The following is an 18,069-nucleotide window of genomic DNA, read 5'->3' on the forward strand; positions in this document are numbered from 1 at the left end:
CATTACACTGTAGTATATTAAGTGTGCAATAGCATTATGCCTTAAAAAGTACATACCTTAAGTAAAAAATACTTCATTGCTAAAAATCCTAACCATCATCCAAGTCTTTAGCAAGTTGTAGCAGTAACATCGAAGATCATGATCACAGATCACCACAATAAATAATAATGAGGTTTGAAATATTGTGAGAATTACTAAAATGTGACACAGAGACACAAAATGAGCAAATACTTTTGAAAAAACAGCTCCGATAGACTTGTTTGATATGCAGGGTTGCCACAAAACTTCAATTTGTAAAATGGCAGTATCTGTGAAGCACAATAAAGTGCAATAAAACGAGGTACATCTGTAGGTGTCAAATGAAGCCCAAGGCCTTTTCCTGGACGCTGACCTCCCCTATTCCTGGCCTGCTTTCATCTGTTTTTATATTCAGAAACTAGGGCAGCCTCAGCTTGGTTTCCCAGGTTAACTTTGACTTTAGTTCTTTATGCAAAGGACCAGTCAGCACATCTATTCTTTCGTGTGAGCTTTAAGAGGAAAAAGAAACTAAAAAAGGGACAAACCTTACTTTCCATCTATTTCTCAGAAGGGATAGAATCAATGTGACAGTATATAAGTATGTGTGTGTGTGTGTGTGTGTGTGTGTGTGTGTGTGTGTGTTTGGTAGTGGCACGGAAAGACTGTGAGGTTGTGTTATTTTCTACAGGAGAACAGAAGAGACCCCCTAGCTGGAAAGTACAGTTGCTAACAGTAGAGGCAGATTAACTCCTACCAAAGACAGAAGGTAGAGGGGGCACAGCTTTAGAATCATACTGCCCACCACTTCTATCTCCAGATGCCCTGAGGATCAGGAGGGTAGAGCCAGGTTTTTCTGGTGTTCAGTGTGGAACACTGCTCCACTGCTAAAGCACATTTTACATGAACCCCAGATGGTATCAAATAGTCAAATATACATGTAACTGGAATGCCAGAAGGAGATGAGAGAGAATGGGGCAGAAAAAAAGTATTTTAAAAAATAAAGGCTAAGATTTTTCTTAATTTGATGAAAGACAGAAACTTGCAGATACAAGATTACAAATGAACACCATGCAGAATAAACACAAAAAAGTTCACACTGATGTACACCAGAGTCAAATTATTGAAAGCCAAAGCCAAAGAGCAACTCTTGAAAGCAGCAAGAGAAAATAACATATTACACAGAGAAAAAAAATGATCTGCTCAACAGCCAACAGTCATCTGAAACCATGGAGGTCAGAGAGAATGGAAAAACATCATTAAAATGCTGAAACTAAAAAACCCCCCTGGGCTTCCCTGGTGGCGCAGTGGTTAAGAATAAACCTGCCGATGCAGGAGACACGGGTTCAAGCCCTGGTCCAGGAAGATCCCACATGCCACGGAGCAACTAATCCTGTGTGCCATAACTACTAAGCCTGTGCTCTAGAGCCCACAAACCACAACTACTGAGCCTGTGTGCCATAACTACTGAAGCCTGCGTGCCTAGAGCCCGTGCTCTGTAACAAGAGGAGCCACCGCAATGAGAAGCCTGTGCACTGCAACGAAGAGTAGCCCCCACTCCTGGCAACTAGAGAAAGCCTGTGCATAGCAATGAAGACCCAACGCAGCCAAAAATAAATAAATAATTTTTAAATAAATAAATAAATAACTCCCCTGTCAATCCAGAACTCTATATTCAGGGCATATATCATTCAAGAATGAAAGCAAAATAAAAATATTTTCAGATAAAATAAAACTAAAAGGATTTGTAGCCAACACACCTGCACTATAAAAAACACTAAAAGAACTTCTTCAGTTAAAGAGAAATATTATCAGATGGAAACTTGGATCATCAGGAAAGAATGAAGCACATCAAAAATAAGTTTCTGAGTAAATTTAAAAACTATTTTTTGCCCCTTTTCTCTTAATTTCTTTATAAATTGTTTACACCACTGTCTTGGGAGATTTATTACTAGTAGAGGTATTACATATGAGCTCCAAGTTCTTCCTACTCTATATTGATCTTATGAGATGCTTAGAGTCTGGAATTGCTTCTGTACTCTACTCTAGCCTCTTTCCATTACTATGAATTTTTATGTGGGTTGACTGGGTAGGAATGGGGTGAAGGACAGAATCTTTGAAAACTAACAGAAACAGAGATTGCTAGAACATAGGATATATATGGTTGGGAGGGAGGATCAGTGCAGGGAAGGAAAACAGATTGAGATTAAATGCTCCCATGGTAAAAGCTAGGTTACCAGCAACACGCCTTGAATCTATCCTAAATTGTGGCAGAACTTGGGGAAGAGAAATGCAACATACCTAGCCCCCTACCTAACTTCTCACCCTACAATAATTCCTAAACTTCTTTAGACTTGGCCGGTACATCTATATGCCTTAGGTACTACTTAGTTCCTCCAGGTATCTGATTTCCAGTTGGTGCTGGAGATGAAAAAAAGAGATGGTGGGATTTGGGAAATATTAAGGAGAGAAATTATAGATACAGTTCCAAGGTGTGCCCTATGGAGAGAAGAGGAAGTCAAAGAACTGGGATGGTGGAGGTACCACCTAGTGAATCATCAATGCTGAAGGGTAGGATAGGATGGACAAACTGGCCTCAGAGCTCTGAATGGAACCCTGGGATATAATTGTTTTAGTGTTTGGGGTACTATAGGCTCCCAATTGTATTCAGGACCTCAATTTCCATCAGAGGTTCTTAGCTTTTTGGTCTATTTTACGAAGACTTTTAAAATGTTTTTTACTTCTTTATAACCATTCCTTTCTATAAAGTTCATTTCTGTCTTGCCAAGGATTTGGCTCCTCCTTCAGAAAGAAAGAGGACTCAGGGTGAATTGTATCAGGTCCGGTCCAGAACCCAGAAACACAAATGACATTGATCAAATGATGGGAGGGAAATGGAGACTGGCTAACAATCTGCCTATCGGGAATTAAAAACAGGTTTCGGGCTTCCCTGGTGGCACAGTGGTTGAGAGTCCGCCTGCCGACGCAGGGGACACGGGTTCGTGCCCCGGTCCGGGAAGATCCCACATGCCGCAGAGCGGCTGGGCCCGTGAGCCATGGCCTCTGAGCCTATGCGTCCGGAGCCTGTGCTCCGCAACGGGAGAGGCCCCAACAGTGAGAGGCCCGCATACCGCAAAAAACCAAACAAACAGGTTTCACCTTACAAGCCAACTCTCTGGAGCACTATGTTGAGAAGGATTCAGAGGCCTGGACTGAAGTAGGGGCTCTGAAAGGAATCACAATTAACTGGTGATGTCTGTCAAGGGAATGAGACCATGTGCTCAAGAGTGCTACCTCTAGCTTGGGTGGTTTGTTTGCAGACTGATTAGCCCCCAGCAGATACGGGTTAGACTGACTGGTCTCTAGTAGATAAAGGACTTCCTAGGCTAATGCAAAGGAGTCAGGTCTCTCTGTGTCACTGAAGCTCAGGACCTGTCAGGTCTTGGTCAGGTCCAAACCCAAGAGTTAGGAAAAACACTGAGTGTGAGAGCAGGAAAAGCCTGTTTATCATCACTGATGTGTGCTAAGTTCCTCACATGACTTGGTTGACTAGTTCAGATAGGCCTGGGCTTTGGAGTCATGCCTCTCAAGCCAGCCTTGCTACCTTCACATGCCCCAACAGGTAGAATGAAAGCAAGCCACGGGATCATCTGATCTGCACAGATTTCTCCGTTTCCAACAAGTCATGGGGATATGAGTTTTGCACATGGGACCAGCCCCGCCCCTGCCTCTGAAAGCCAACAGAGCTCTTGGGTCTCGTACCCCCACTCTTGTTATGCCCAGAGGAACCACCGACTCCTCTAACCCCAACTAACAAAAAGGCTTTCTCTTGTAGGAGCGCTGTGTCACGGGCAAAACCTCCATAAATGGCGGTGACTTGTGTTATCTAGTCTTTTGCGAAGAAACTAGGAGCTGAAAGGGGAGAAAAAAGAGACACAATTTGAGCTTCACCTGTCAGGCAGCTATCAGGCGGGGAAGAACGTCCAGCATCCGCAGACCCTCAGGTGGTGGAGTTCACGGAGAGGTGACTAATTTCTTACTGCTCGGCCAGAGTATACGGGGCAGTTGCTCTGAGCGTGGATGAGGGTTGGAAGGCCCCTCTCTTGCCCTTTTTTGTTTGTGATGGAGGAGGGTGAGGAACGCTGCATGGACGACCGTTGGGTACAGTGAGTCCTTCTGCGCTACCTGAGGGAAAGGCCTGTAACACACCCATGAGCAAGGGTGGGAACAACCTCCTCCCGCCCCACCCCCCATTCCAGGGGAATCGAGCTCCCAGGTCGGCGAAGATACTGTAGTGAGTTAGAAGGCTCCAGGGAGAGCGCCACGGGAGGTGCAGCAGGCACGCACCATACACCGTTTGCCCCTTTTCCAAAACTGTGGGGTCTGCGGTGGCGGGAAAAGCACCACCCAGCCTCAACATGTCACCTCGCGGAGGAGGAGCCAGGTGGGTAGGCGCCCCTCCAGGAAGGGCTGCCGCGTCCGGGCTTCGGGGCTTCCCCGAGGGGAGAGCGGAACACTAGGACCAGGCCCGCGGGGTCCGCTGCCCTGGGGCTCTGGGGGTGAGAAGCCGCGCCCGGGCCAATTTCGGGTTCCCGAGGGTGGGGGAGTCGGTGCCCGGCAGCGGGCGGGCAGTGAGCCGCCCGGACCGTCGCCTCCCACCCCGCCCCCCGGCTTCCTGCGGAGGCCGCGGCCGCCATGTTGTTGTGGGGCTGAGGCGGCGCCGCGGAGCCCGAGCGGCCGTGACAGGCTGCGCAACAGGTTCGTTGGCGGCAGCCTGACTACGAAGCGGCCGCGGCGGCGGCGGCTGCTGGGCAGGGTCTCCCGGCGTCCGCCCGCGCCCGCGCCGCTGGTGCCGAGGGGCGCGGGACCGCGCTGTGACGTGCGGGAGGCGCGGTGGCGCGCCAGGTGGGTGAAGCTGCTGCCGGGCCTGCCGCAGGGCGCGGGGCAGGTGCGGACGCCGCCGCGTCCGCCGCGGGGAGGCTCGCGGGCCGGGCTGGGCGCCCCGCACGACGCGGACGGGCCCTCGGGAGCCCGGGCGGCCCCCGAGCTAGGCCCCTGGCGGGCTTGGCGGCGCCGGGCGGAAACCTCCGGCGCCGGGTTCCTGCCCCCGCGGCGGGGCCAGGGCGGACGACGAGGGGCCGGGGCCGGGCTGCCTCTTCTCCACGGCCGAGCTCCGGCCCCCGGCCGCGGCCTCTTCTGGCAGGTGCGGACGCCGCGGCGGGCCGAGGGCGGCGTAGCCCCCTCGCTTTCGGGGTGCGGGCAGAAGAGAGACAGCCCTGAGGGGCACCCGCATGCTTCCTCGGAGCCCCATTTTATTTTCACGGAGTTGGTTTTCCTTCCTGGTAAGGGTTGGTGCGGAATGTCAGGTGAGCCGCATCCTGGTGCGTCAAAGTAGCCCGAGTCACGAGAGGCCAGTGGGCGGATGCTCGGCGTCCACCGCTCACCTTAAACCAAAGTTGGGAAATGTTACAATTTGACTTTAGTGTTATTGACTTCCCAGGGTGTACAGGAAGCACGGAGAGATGTAATCTCTTGGACCAGAGTAAAGTTTATTGCTTTTATAATTTTTTTTAAAAGACGCCTGCATATGCATAGTGAATGGGTAAACCGAGGCTGAAACTGCAGATGGCCTTGCATTTTGTAGAAAGATGCTGTATTGGGATTTATTAATCCTGTGCTTTATCGTCGAATGATTGCTGAGGGCAAGTATGCTTCATTTGAAACTTGTATTGTTTAGGAATTAGGAATATTTTTGATGGAGCCAACCGCTTTGTGATAGGAATTAAGGTTAACACAAAAATGTTTGCTTTACTAAATGCTCTAGTTTTTTACTAGTGTTTACTTGCTTAACCAGAAATAGGCAAGGTGTGCCTTGAAATTTTATGTTGTCCCAGTCAGCTTAATTTAGGTAGCCTAGACTCTGTAGGTTAAGCCTCTTAAGCCTCTTAAGAAAATTAATTGCCTCTCTCCCTGTGCTTGTTTGCTATGTTGTTAATCAGTGGTAAAACCTAAACGCAATCTAGAAACATAAAGTAGAACCTTTACATAAATTAATAATGACGTCCCTCAAAATTTAAAGATAGTAGCAGTTCTGATGTGCTAAGTTTCTTTGGCTGTGCCTACGATTTTCTTGTCATTTCTTTATTTCCCCCAGCTTTACTGAGATATGATTGACATATATCCTTTATTATTTCAAAAGTATGTAAGGTGCAAGTTGTTTTTAAAAGCTTCGTTTAAGGACAAACAGAATTTTGTGTTTTTTTTAGAGGACATGGAAAAAATGTGCATGGCTGCTGTTTTAGTGTAGTATTAATGAGCCTCAGAAGAGGTTGCATTTTATACTTTAATGCATGTAATTGTTCCTTTTGTTTACCTTTATAACGAAAGGTAGAATTGTCTGAGAAAACTTGACCTGTACTGAATTATTGAGCAGGGAGGTACTATTGTTAGTTCAGCACATCTCAAGGATAAAATCCTGATCTCTCCTGAATATGAGGAAATGTGTTAGGCATGTGCTGGGATTGGAATTATGGTTTTAAAAATTTTTGTATTTTCACAGAATCAGAATAGTAAAAGGAACCTCTATACATCCGTCACCCAAACTCAGTAGCTTTCAAGATCTTCTTTACCCATTTCTTTCTTTCTTCCTTATCTTTATTTTTTAGTTTTTTCACTCTATATACTTATCATATCTCTTTTTTAAAATGGAAATTTTCTTACATAACCCTAAGATTTTTATTTTATTGTATCTTTAATACAGTTTCACAAATTTCTTTCTAGTAAGACAAAAAGACCATTATTGGTCATCTCCCTTTTCAGCTTCTTTCCTCAGTATTAAAATGTATTTACCATTCTTGTCATTTATTGAGTACTTACTGCCTGCCAGGCCCTGTGCTGTGCCCTATGAGTAGTTCTTTCCCTCCCATCAAATAGATAAATGAAATGTTAACCTGAAGGTTAACTGACTACTCTAGGTTAACTGAGCTGCTCTAGGTCACTGAGCTAGTAAGTACAGGAGCCAGGTTGCAAACCAGGATCCTTCTAACTTCAGCACCTGTTCCCTTATCTGGTACACTCATCTTGGTTCAGAAATTAAAACAAAAACAAAAGGTTATTTGGGCATTCAATAAATATTTGTTGAATAGATGAATGAAAGTACATATTATTCCATCGATAAGTAACTAGCATTTTTATATACTATATTTACTTGTAAAGCATTTATATTAACAAGTTCCAGGAATGATTCAAAATAAACTAATTACATTTCTCAAAATGGGGTATTTTATTACCATACAACAGTGCATTTTCTTGTTTTTCTTTTTTATATTCTGATCTTTTCAATACCTTATTTATGGAAAAATGTATGGAATAACTATTTATGAAGAAAAGCTTAAAAACAGATTTTTTTGTGTGTTAATTGTTAAAGGTGGATTCCAAGTATGAAGTAGAAAAATCATGTTTAGGATTAGTTCTGTAAAAGAATAGTTCTAAAGATGAAGATGCATCAGAAACGCTGTATCTTTTACTTGAGTTCATTCCTGACTTTTTGTCATCCTTTAACTACAGAGCACAGCGACTAATGTTAGAGTCCTATTGAGTAAGAGTGTGCATATAGGTATTGCTGAGAAGGAGGAACTGAACGGGCCTTAAAGGATCTGAAGGCAGAGAGGAAGTGGGGGAGGGGGGAGGAAACAGCAGAAAAAGAAGTAGGGCAGTGAATACATCAAGAGATAATGTATTTTTACAACTCTAAGAGGGCAGCATATTTCATTTGCAAATGTATTATTTTGAGAGATTCACTTAAAAATTAATTTCACAGCTATATCAGGACACTGAATGATTTATTTATTTGTGAAGCTGTTTAGCAGTGATTATGGTAGACATTTAGGGATCTAATACCAGATGGCAGACATTTAACTTGTTTTACTTAAGCAACAGTTTCATGTTTTCTAGATCCTTTTCTTCACTAATACATATTCATGTTATGTGTTTCAATGAAAATTTTATTTATTTTTATCTTAACTGTGGTAGATAAGAGTACAGGCTTTCAAGTTAAGCCTCCTGCTCCCAGCTCCAACACTAAATAGCAACCTTGAGCAACTTATTTTAATTTTCTAAGCTTCTGTTTCCTTATCTGTAAAATGGGGGAAGTAACATTACCAACTCATAGTGCTGTTGTATATAATATAAAGTGCTTACTTAGCACAGTGACTTCTGCTCAGTATGAGTGCTTAATAAATGTTACCTGTTATTATTCCAACTTATGTCGATGAGAAATTTCAAAACTAAACTTAGTCTCCTTTTTATTTTTTATTTATTAAAAAATTTTTTTAACCTAGTAACTGGAAAAGAAATTAGCCTTTTAGGCCTTAATTTTTTTTTTAACATCTTTATTGGAGTATAATTGCTTTACAATGGTGTGTTAGTTTCTGCTTTATAACAAAGTGAATCAGCTATACATATACATATATCCCCATATCTCCTCCCTCTTGCGTCTCCCTCCCACCCTCCCTATCCTAACCCCCTAGGTGGTCACAAAGCACTGAGCTGATCTCCCTGTGCTATGTGGCTGCTTCCCACTAGCTATCTATTTTACATTTGGTAGTGTATATAGTGTATATATGTCCATGCCACTCTCTCACTTTGTCCCAGCTTCCCCTTCCCCTTCCCCTTCCCCGTGTCCTCAAGTCCATTCTCTATGTCTGCATCTTTATTCCTGTTCTGCCCCTAGGTTCTTCAGAACCATTTTTTTGTTTGTTTGTTTGTTTGTTTTTAGATTCCATATATTTGTGTTAGCATAGGGTATTTGTTTTTCTCTTTCTGACTTACTTCACTCTGTATGACAGACTTTAGGTCCATCCACCTCATTACAAATAGCTCAATTTCATTTCTTTTTATGGCTGAGTAATATTCCATTGTATATATGTGCCACATCTTTATCCATTCATCTGTGGATGGACACTTAGGTTGCTTCCATGTCCTGGCTATTGTAAATAGAGCTGCAGTGAACATTGTGGTACATGACTCTTTTTGAATTATGGTTTTCTCAGGGTACATGCCCAGTAGTGGGATTGCTGGGTCGTATGGTAGTTCTATTTTTAGTCTTTTAAGGAATCTCCATACTGTTCTCCATAGTGGCTGTATCAATTTACATTCCCACCAACAGTGCAAGATGGTTCCCTTTTCTCCACACCCTCTCCAGTATTTATTGTTTGTAGATTTTTTGATGATGATTAGCCCTTAATTTATTTATTTATTTTTTTTTTTTGTGGTATACGGGCCTCTCACTGTTGTGGCCTCTCCCGTTGCGGAGCACAGGCTCTGGACGCGCAGGCTCAGCGGCCATGGCTCACGGGCCCAGCCGCTCCGCGGCATGTGGGATCTTCCCAGACCGGGGCACAAACCCATGTCCCCTGCATCGGCAGGCAGACTCTCAACCATTGCGCCACCAGGGAAGCCCTAGCCCTTAATTTTTAATCTTACCATTCCTAAAAGAAGGCTGGAAAATAGAGTAGAATTTAGCCACAATCCCATCTCCCAACAAAGAATCTGCCCTTTTAGTCCCCTTAATTTGGGGCAGTGGGGAGATGGGGAAACATAGCCTGAAAGAAGAAAATGTTGTATATCTGCAAAAGAAACAACAGCTTTGGATTATTACTTCAAAGTCTTTGAATCCATATGCTTAAATAACTTCTACTTTTCAGTGTGAGGAGTGCTTGGCTAGTGTGAGGTTGCTAATGGGAAAGAATGATCAAGGACGGTGGCAGTGTGAAACTGCAGAGCCCATACAGATAAGGACCCAGCAGGGTTTGCTCCGACAGTTAGGAGGACACTGATAACTGTTGCTTTATCGTTTTATTTTTGCTTAAAATATGTATTTGGACACTTTCTTCACCCCCTCACCCCTCCTCCTTCACACTTAAGAATGACTGCTTTTTATAAAGCAGAAACTAACACACCATTGTAAAGCAATTATACCCCAATAAAGATGTTAAAAAAAAAAGAATGACTGCTTAAATATAAGAATTAAGTAGGTCAAGTTAATAATTTCTCAATTTATGTAACATTAGGTGACTTTAATTTTAGTAAGTATGAGATACTTTTTGGTGAATATAAGTGAGAACTTCAGGATTAGTGAAGTTTGCTGAGAATGATGCAGGCTGGGAACACTTGTGTAGCATTCATTCTCTGACTTTGTGGTAAGCCCTAAAAACCGGAATTGTAGAGGAGAAGCCATGGTTAAGACTTGAGATTTAATTTCCCTTACTCTATTCACCTCACGAGAAACATTTTAGGCTTTCCCTCTGCTAAAGTTGCAGTGAAATGCTTAGACAACCTGTATTGGAAGGCTTTCCCTCACCACCTCTCCTTTCTTTTGGTGTCTGGTCTTCATTCCATGATTCTAATTGGAGTTTTTGCCACCTTCTTCCAGCATACTAGCTCCTACCTCCAGGATCCGGGGTTGCACTGGGTCCTAGAAAGCTAAGTCACTTGGATGATGGAGATGGAAAGAGCCATTTAGGTTAGAGACAGATAACCCAAAACTTTCTGAACACTACTTTCCAATACGTGGGTTTTATAGTCTTCATAACCTGGTGGTAATCCCATTTTGAAAAAGTACATGCAGCAGCTCTCTCTTAAATCCATCTTTGCTATTGCTTTCCTCATTAAGTTGACTTTACCCCATCTTTGTCTTTCCAGGGGCTTCAATGAAAAAAAAAATCCCCTCTTCCCACCTTTTCTGCCACCTGCTTTAACTTTCTTTTCTTTTTTCTCAAACACTGTCTTTCCTCTTTAAAAAGTTAAACCCAATAGAAATCACTTGTAATTCTTGGTATTGAATTAATTCTTTTAGCAAATAATGAGTGTCTACGTGCCAGGAACTGGCCCAACCACTGAGAATATAAACAGTGAAAAAAATACACAAAAACCTTGGCCCTTGTGCTACTTTTATTCAAGAAGGGGGAGCAGGGCTTCCCTGGTGACGCAGTCGTTGAGAGTCCGCCTGCCGATGCAGGGGACACAGGTTCGTGCCCCGGTCCGGGAAGATCCCACATGCCACGGAGCGGCTGGGCCCGAGAGCCATAGCCGCTGAGCCTGTGCGTCCGGAGCCTGTGCTCCACAACGGGAGAGGCCACAACAGTGAGAGGCCCGCGTACCGCAAAAAAAAAAAAAGGGGGGGAGCAGAGACAAAATGTCTAGGAGTTAGAATTTGTTAAGTGCCATGGAGAAAAGTAAGGTAGGAAATGAGGCTAGGGAATGTGTGGGTAGGTGGGTGAGGGAAATCGAGAGAAGTAAATTGGCCTCATTCAAAATTATTAAGGAATTCAAGATTGGGGAAGGATTATTGTACACATTTTATGAGTAAATTTAATAGTATTTCAGGTCATTGTATTTAACAGAAATGTTTATCATTTACTGTTTGGTTTGGACCCAGCAGATCTCTTAATATTTCTATTTTCTAGTAACTTAAGCCAGAAAACAAAAAACAAAAAAACCTCAGGCACAACATGAGCCTAGAGCAGAGATTTATCAAATAGTTTAGAATAGATACCTTAATTTGGTTTTTTCTAAAAGTGCTATGTTGTGTTTGTTTTAAAATTCTATAGACTTTTTGTTTGTACCATTTTTATTGTGATGAGTAATATCATGTTCCTTGTGTAAAACTGGAAAGCTACAGGGAAGTTGAAAGAAGAAAATAATAGTCCGTAATTCATATTACCCGGAGAAATGTTCAGTGTTAATATTTTAGTAGATCTCCTTCTAGAAATTTTTCTTTGGGAAAAATGGAATTATATACTCTGCTTATATAATCTGCTTTTTAGCTTACTAGCATTTATCAAAAACCATGGTTCTACTTTATTATATATTTATCTACAATATAATTTTTATTGGCTTGCTACTACGGTATGTTAATAATGTCTAGTATTTATTGTGCATTTACTATATCCTGGTTATCAATACTTTTGAGACACTTTACATATTTTTGCTCATCTAGTCTTCAGACTCTCTATAAGACCTGTTCTTTTATTACTTACTTTACAGCTGAGAAAATTGAGCAAGGACAGGTTTAGTAATTTTCCCAAGATCCCATAGCCAATAAGTGGCAGCCATAGGTTATGAACTTAGTCTGACTGTATATACTGTGCTCATATCATTGTCTCATATTGGTTCTCTAACATTAAGGTAGTTTATAGTTTTTTTGTTGTTGTTATTTTAAATTGTGCCACAGTTAACATCCTTGTAACCATATCTGTGTTTATGTCTATGATTATTTCCTTAGAATAAATTTCTAGTAGTTGCAGTGGTATTGGATCAAAAGGTATGGACACTTCCTAAGGCCCATGTAAATGTATTGCCAAGTTGTCTTCTAGAAGAACTTGTCAGTACCAAAGTGTTCTCTTACCAGATGTAATCAGTCCTATTCCCCACATCCTCAGAAACACTGGCTTTTTTTTCTTTAATCTAATAATTTGATAAAAACCCTTGTTTTAATTTTTCTTTCTCTGAATATTAATAATATTATACTTAAATTTTTTTTTCTTTGAGAAATATTTGTCTTTTTCTCACTTCATTGGCATGTTCATCTCTTGGTTATTTCTAAGAATTCTTTATATATTAAGAATATTAACTCTTGCTTATAGGTGTAAATTTTTTTCCAAGTTTGTTTCTTAGTTTTGTAAATTGATTCTTATCAATGATAATGATAATAGCTAACATTTATGTTGTAATCCCCATGTGTAGCACTATTCTAATTCGTTATATTTATTAACTCATTTAATTTTTACGACACCCCTGTGATGTAGGTGCTATTATTAGCTCCATTTACAAACCTCTGACATTATGTTTTAAATTTTCAGACAGTTTTTTCTTCTGTGTCCTTGACCATTTCTGTTCCCAGTTCCTAAAAATCTGTTTTCCTAGCCTACTGCGTGATACCTATTGTTTAGTTCTTCATTACTCAATTTAGGATTCATTTCCTCTGGGATTACTCATCTAACAACTTTCTAGTCTTAAGGCAAAGTTAGGTGCCCATCTTCTGTCTTTTCTTTATACCTATAGCACTTACATGCAATACTCAGTTTTCGTCTTATTCCTCTTGTGTATTCCCTGCGCTTACACATTTTATACAGGTGCTATACCTCTGATGACTCCGTAAAGATTTGTTGATTTGAATTAAAGGTGCTCATGATGATGTTGGTGATATCAAGAAGGAAATCAACCTTCCCAATATGTAAAATAGAGAAACTTACACTGAGGAAGTAACCTTGGAACTGCGCTTTGAAGGCCCGTGGGGAAGGAGGGAGAGAGGGAGGGCCCAGAGACTAAAACCGAGTGAAAACAGATGTGGAAATTCCCCATTCGGGGAACCGCAAGTTATTTAGAGTGATTTTGAGGATTATCAACCTTGCCTCTGGGAAAGCCTGATGAAATAAGTTCTTCTTTCACCCAGCATACCTGGTCTAGTGTTCAGAATAGTTAAATCTTCCTTCTAGATTTCTTCTGCTGTGAAAGTGTTCAGTTTCTCTTCTGACTTCCCCCGTTTTTCAGTGTGAGGGGACAGGGGAAGTTGGAGGGTCCTGGTGTAAACTTGGTAAGATCTTGAAATGCCCAGGGAAGTTTGGTGACTTGGTGGGGTAGGCCCACTGGCAGCCTTTGCCTGAAGTAGAAGCCTTGGGCTTGGGAAGAGAAGGAACCATGCAGCTTTTGTCCGTGGAGACTTGGGTTCCTGCACACCTTTCCCTGGCTGTCAGCACACTGGATAAGATCTCAACTCCTTTTTTCTCCAGGGTTCATTACGTTTCTGTTCTTCTAGCTTTGATAAGAGACTAAGGGACATTCTGTTGTTCCACTAGCCTAATCTTGAGGTATACTGACTGCTGATCTAGAAGAATAAAAAGTGAGCACTTTATATATTAACAACGTAATTTATTTGTCATTTAATTTGATATTTTTTCAAATTCCTTTCCTCTTTACGTCTCATCATGTAACTGAAACTATTTTTCATTATGAAAATAATGCATGCTGATTGAAGAAACTTTGTAAAATAGAGGGAGAAAAAGTAGGAGAAAAAAGTTATTCCAAGTCCAACAACCAATGACAACCATATTTTGGTGTCTCCCATCCACCCTCTCTTTTCTCTTTGTTTTTGCATATATATTTTTGTACATGTTTTACAATACAACACTGTAGTTAGGAACATGGCTTGTGCTGTCTGGGGTTTTAGTTCCAACTTAGCCTTTCATTAGCTTTGTGAGTGTAACAGTCTCACTAAGCCTCAGTTTTCTTTTCTTTAAAAAGTGGAGATTTCCTAATAATATTTTTTTTTTTTTTTTTTTTTTTTTTTTGCGGTATGCGGGCCTCTCACTGTTGTGGCCTCTCCCGTTGCAGAGCACAGGCTCCGGACACGCAGCCTCAGCGGCCATGGCTCACAAGCCCAGCCGCTCCGCGGCATGTGGGATCCTCCCGGACTGGGGCACGAACCCATGTCCCCTGCATCGGCAGGCGGACTCTCAACCACTGCGCCACCAGGGAAGCCCCCTAATAATATTTATCCCTAGAGTTGTTATGAGGATGAAGAGATAATGTATGTTTAGTGTGACCATCTCATAATGACTTTTCAATAAATGTAACAATAATAATCGGACCTGTCTTTTGGTTAGGTCAGCTGGGGCTGCTCTGGGCTGTGGTTGCAGGGAGGGGGGTGAGTCAGGGGTACTGTACCTTTCTTTTCTGAAATAATTAAATTTTAACTTCAAACTATTTTTTTTAATATTCTCAAGGGGCCTATGAAAATGTTTACACTGAGACCTCCTTTAAAGTGTGATTTATCTTGGGCTAGCCTCACAGTGGGTGAGTGGTCCTGGGCCTCAGACTTCTAGGATGGCCCTGATAATGAGGATATCAGTGATAATGAGATAACAGTGACAACAAGTAAAGACCTGAGTGTCAGGCTTGGTATTTGGTAAGTATTCAGTGATCGTTAGCCGCTGTTATTTTTAATAATGATAAATACACATTTATAGTATATCATAGGTTATAAGAGCATAACCAGTTTCCAGGTTATTATATGGTCTAGCTGAAATTGTTTATTAAAAAGTAGGTTATTGAGATATAATTTACATATCATTATGAATTTAAGTGGCACCATAATACTTGGCTCAGTGTGTCCTCCTATTATTGGATGCTTATATTATTTCCAATTTTTTTGTGTAGTAACTAATAATAACTGCAGTGAATATCATTGTAAGTAAAGTCTTTCCCACATTTATTATTATTTGCTTATGACAGATTTCCAGAAATGAAATTATTGACTTACAGGATAAGAACGTTGTTAGGATTCTTGCTGTATATTTTCACACTGCCTTCTGAAGAGCTCTACCAGTTTGCACCCCCATGAGTATGTCTGTAGTACTCATCTCTTCTCATGTTTGCTAGCCCTGACTACTGTCTAGTGTCTGTTGTTGTGGGGTTTTTTTAATAAGTTTATAAGGAGAAACAAAAGAGAACTTCATTTGTATTTTCTTGATTATTAGTGATGTTAACATTTATTAGCCAGTTTTATTTCCTCTTTGGAAAATTGTCTATTTGTTTTCATTATTTTAGTAGTTCTCTGTATATTAAAAATAATGGCTGTCATATTTGTTGTGATTTTTTTCCAATTGTATATCTTTTAATTTTTTTTCAACAGAAGTTTAAAATACTTATATAAATGAATTTTTACTATTTCCTTTGTGTTTTCTTGCATGGCTTCAAAACTTAGAAAGTTATCTTTATTTCAGAGAGGTGATATTTTACTTGAAGGTGAAGAATCTACCTGAATTTTTTCCCTCTGTACTTCTCATTCAAGTAAATAATTTTGCTTTAATATTTAGTCCTGATAGAAGAGAATAGACCAAATAACCAGCACCCCCAGCCCTCCCCTTACAGCAATGCAGGCTGAGTCACAAGCTATTCTTAGATGTTTTTTCCCCCTTCGTGTGGGTGAATTGTCTTGTTCAGTGTTGTTGACTAATTCTTCTAAAATTGGTTTAATTTAAATCTTTGATATTATTGGAGCGCTAGCTACTTCAGTATTAGTTTACCATTCCAGTTCTTTTTTTGCCCCGTTTATTGGTTGATTCTTCGTGGGCTAAACTTAACATTTATAAAAGTCCAAACTTACAATTTATATTCAGACATCTTAAACTGAAGATGCTAGGTTGAAGAACTAGAACTAAGAACTAAGTTTGTATAGAACAATTCTCTTTTTGAAGTTTTTGAGTCTCAACATGCTTTGTGTATTTGGGGCCCTAAGCCTCTCGGTAGAAATAGTGGTCACCTTTTATTCAAATATAATCAATATTTGTAAGAAAAACATGTCCTTTTTATTAGTAATTGGTACAACTGTGGTTTGTTATACCAGTTCAGCGAAATCAAGCCAACTACAGTAGATCCCCCACATACGAATGAACTCCGTTCTGAGAGCGTGTTCGTAAGTCCAATATGTTCCTAAGTCCAACAAAATTAGCCTAGGTACCAAACTAACACATTGGCTATATAGTACTGTACTGTAATAGGTTTATAATACTTTTCACACAAACAATACATAAAAAACAAACAAAATAAAGAAACATGTTTAATATTACAGTACAGTACCTTGACAAATACAGTAATACAATACAACAGCTGGCATACAGGGGCTGGCATCAAGTGAACAGGCAACGAGAGTTACTGACTGGAGGAGGGAGAGGAGGTGGGAGATGGTAGAGCTGAAGGATCATCAGCAATAGGAGAGGGAGGGCAAGTTGCAATTTCACCCATGCCTGAAGTTGATGGCACAGGTTCTGGTTCCTTGCTGGATTCAGTTCTGTCTACCCTCGTGAAAAAAACGATCCAGTGATGTTTGGGTAGTAGCTCTTTTTTTCTCGTCATAGATGACACGGTAGCACTGGATCGCATTCTGAACTGCTGCTGCAACCTTCATGTATGATTCTACGTTCAGGTCCTGTGCATCAAAAACTAACTGCCTCCTCAAATAAAGAAAATCCCCTTGCCACTTCCTGTGTCATGAATCTCTTCGGTTCTTCAGTCACTACTTCTTCCTCTTGTCGCTCCACTCTCTCAATTGTTTTCACTTCTGTTTCCATCGGTATCGCTTGGCGCTTCTTAGCAGTACCAGCTACGTCAGTGCTGCTTTTACGCTTTCTTCCGGACATGCTGGGCTTGAAATAAAGATACTGTACTAGTGAACTCTATACAGTACTGTACAGTAGAGTACACAAAAGCACAACCACTTGTAGAGGATGCACGCACGTGACAGTGTACACCCGGCATGTGAACTAACGTGATTGGACATGCGAACACATGTTCATATCTGAAAGTTTGCAACTTGAAGGTTCATATGTAGGGGACTGACTGTATTATAGTTGAAAATCATGTTGAAATAATAGTAGTAATAGCCATCATTTAAGATCGCCTTGTGTGTGCCAGTTGCTTTACAGACGTGATAGCTGAGCCTTAAAAAAGCCTGGCATTATCCACATTTATAGGTTAGGAAATTGAAGCTATGTCATGTGGAAGTCTACTAAACTAAGAAGTAACTGCCCTGGGATTAGAGCTCAATTGGTTGATCTGCTTTCAAAGTTCAAGTTCCAGACTGTCAACTTGCTTGTCCTCAGTGCAGTTGAAAGGATGCTAATCTCTGAGTCAAAGCATTTGTGTTTATTAAAGGATATTTTAGTACCTACCATGTGGCTGACTGCTGAGCACTAGGTATATGAAGATGAAGAGACATTCACAGGAACTCACAGTCTAATAGAGGTGGGCAGGAATGAAAACAAAGGTTACATTACTAGTTGGTATGTAGTTTAATGGAGAGATATACAGGATAAAATGAGAATGTGGCAAAGAAAGCTTTTGTAGGTAGAAGTGTCACTGAGAAGGTAGGTAGTTACACAGATTCAGAGAGAGAGGGAATAGGAATAAGATGGGGCAGAGGTGGAAGGGGAAGGTATTCCAAGAGTGGAAAAGTAGGCAGAAGATAAACCCTAAAACACCTTGTATGCCATGTGA

General features: G+C 41.3%; 1 protein-coding gene across 13 annotated transcripts in view; it reads left to right on the plus strand.

The window, feature by feature from the left end:
* The first annotated feature begins 3,899 nt into the window (after window positions 1–3,899).
* Window positions 3,900–18,069, plus strand: part of ITSN2 (intersectin 2) — a 162,014-nt gene continuing 147,844 nt past the window's right edge. For 6 of the 13 annotated variants that reach the window (XR_007470728.1, XM_033425278.2, XM_033425285.2 and 3 more), the window contains exon 1: window positions 4,321–4,459. The gene's annotated coding sequence lies outside the window, so the exon portion shown is untranslated. Of the gene's footprint in view, window positions 4,040–4,320; window positions 4,460–4,556; window positions 4,575–4,780; window positions 4,921–5,299; window positions 5,382–5,698; window positions 5,718–18,069 lie in introns of those variants that run through there. The other 7 variants (XM_033425280.2, XM_033425287.2, XM_049695685.1 and 4 more) reach the window with 7 other exon arrangements.

Source organism: Orcinus orca, chromosome 13, assembly GCF_937001465.1.
Source record: "Orcinus orca chromosome 13, mOrcOrc1.1, whole genome shotgun sequence".
Lineage (NCBI taxonomy): Eukaryota > Metazoa > Chordata > Mammalia > Artiodactyla > Delphinidae > Orcinus > Orcinus orca.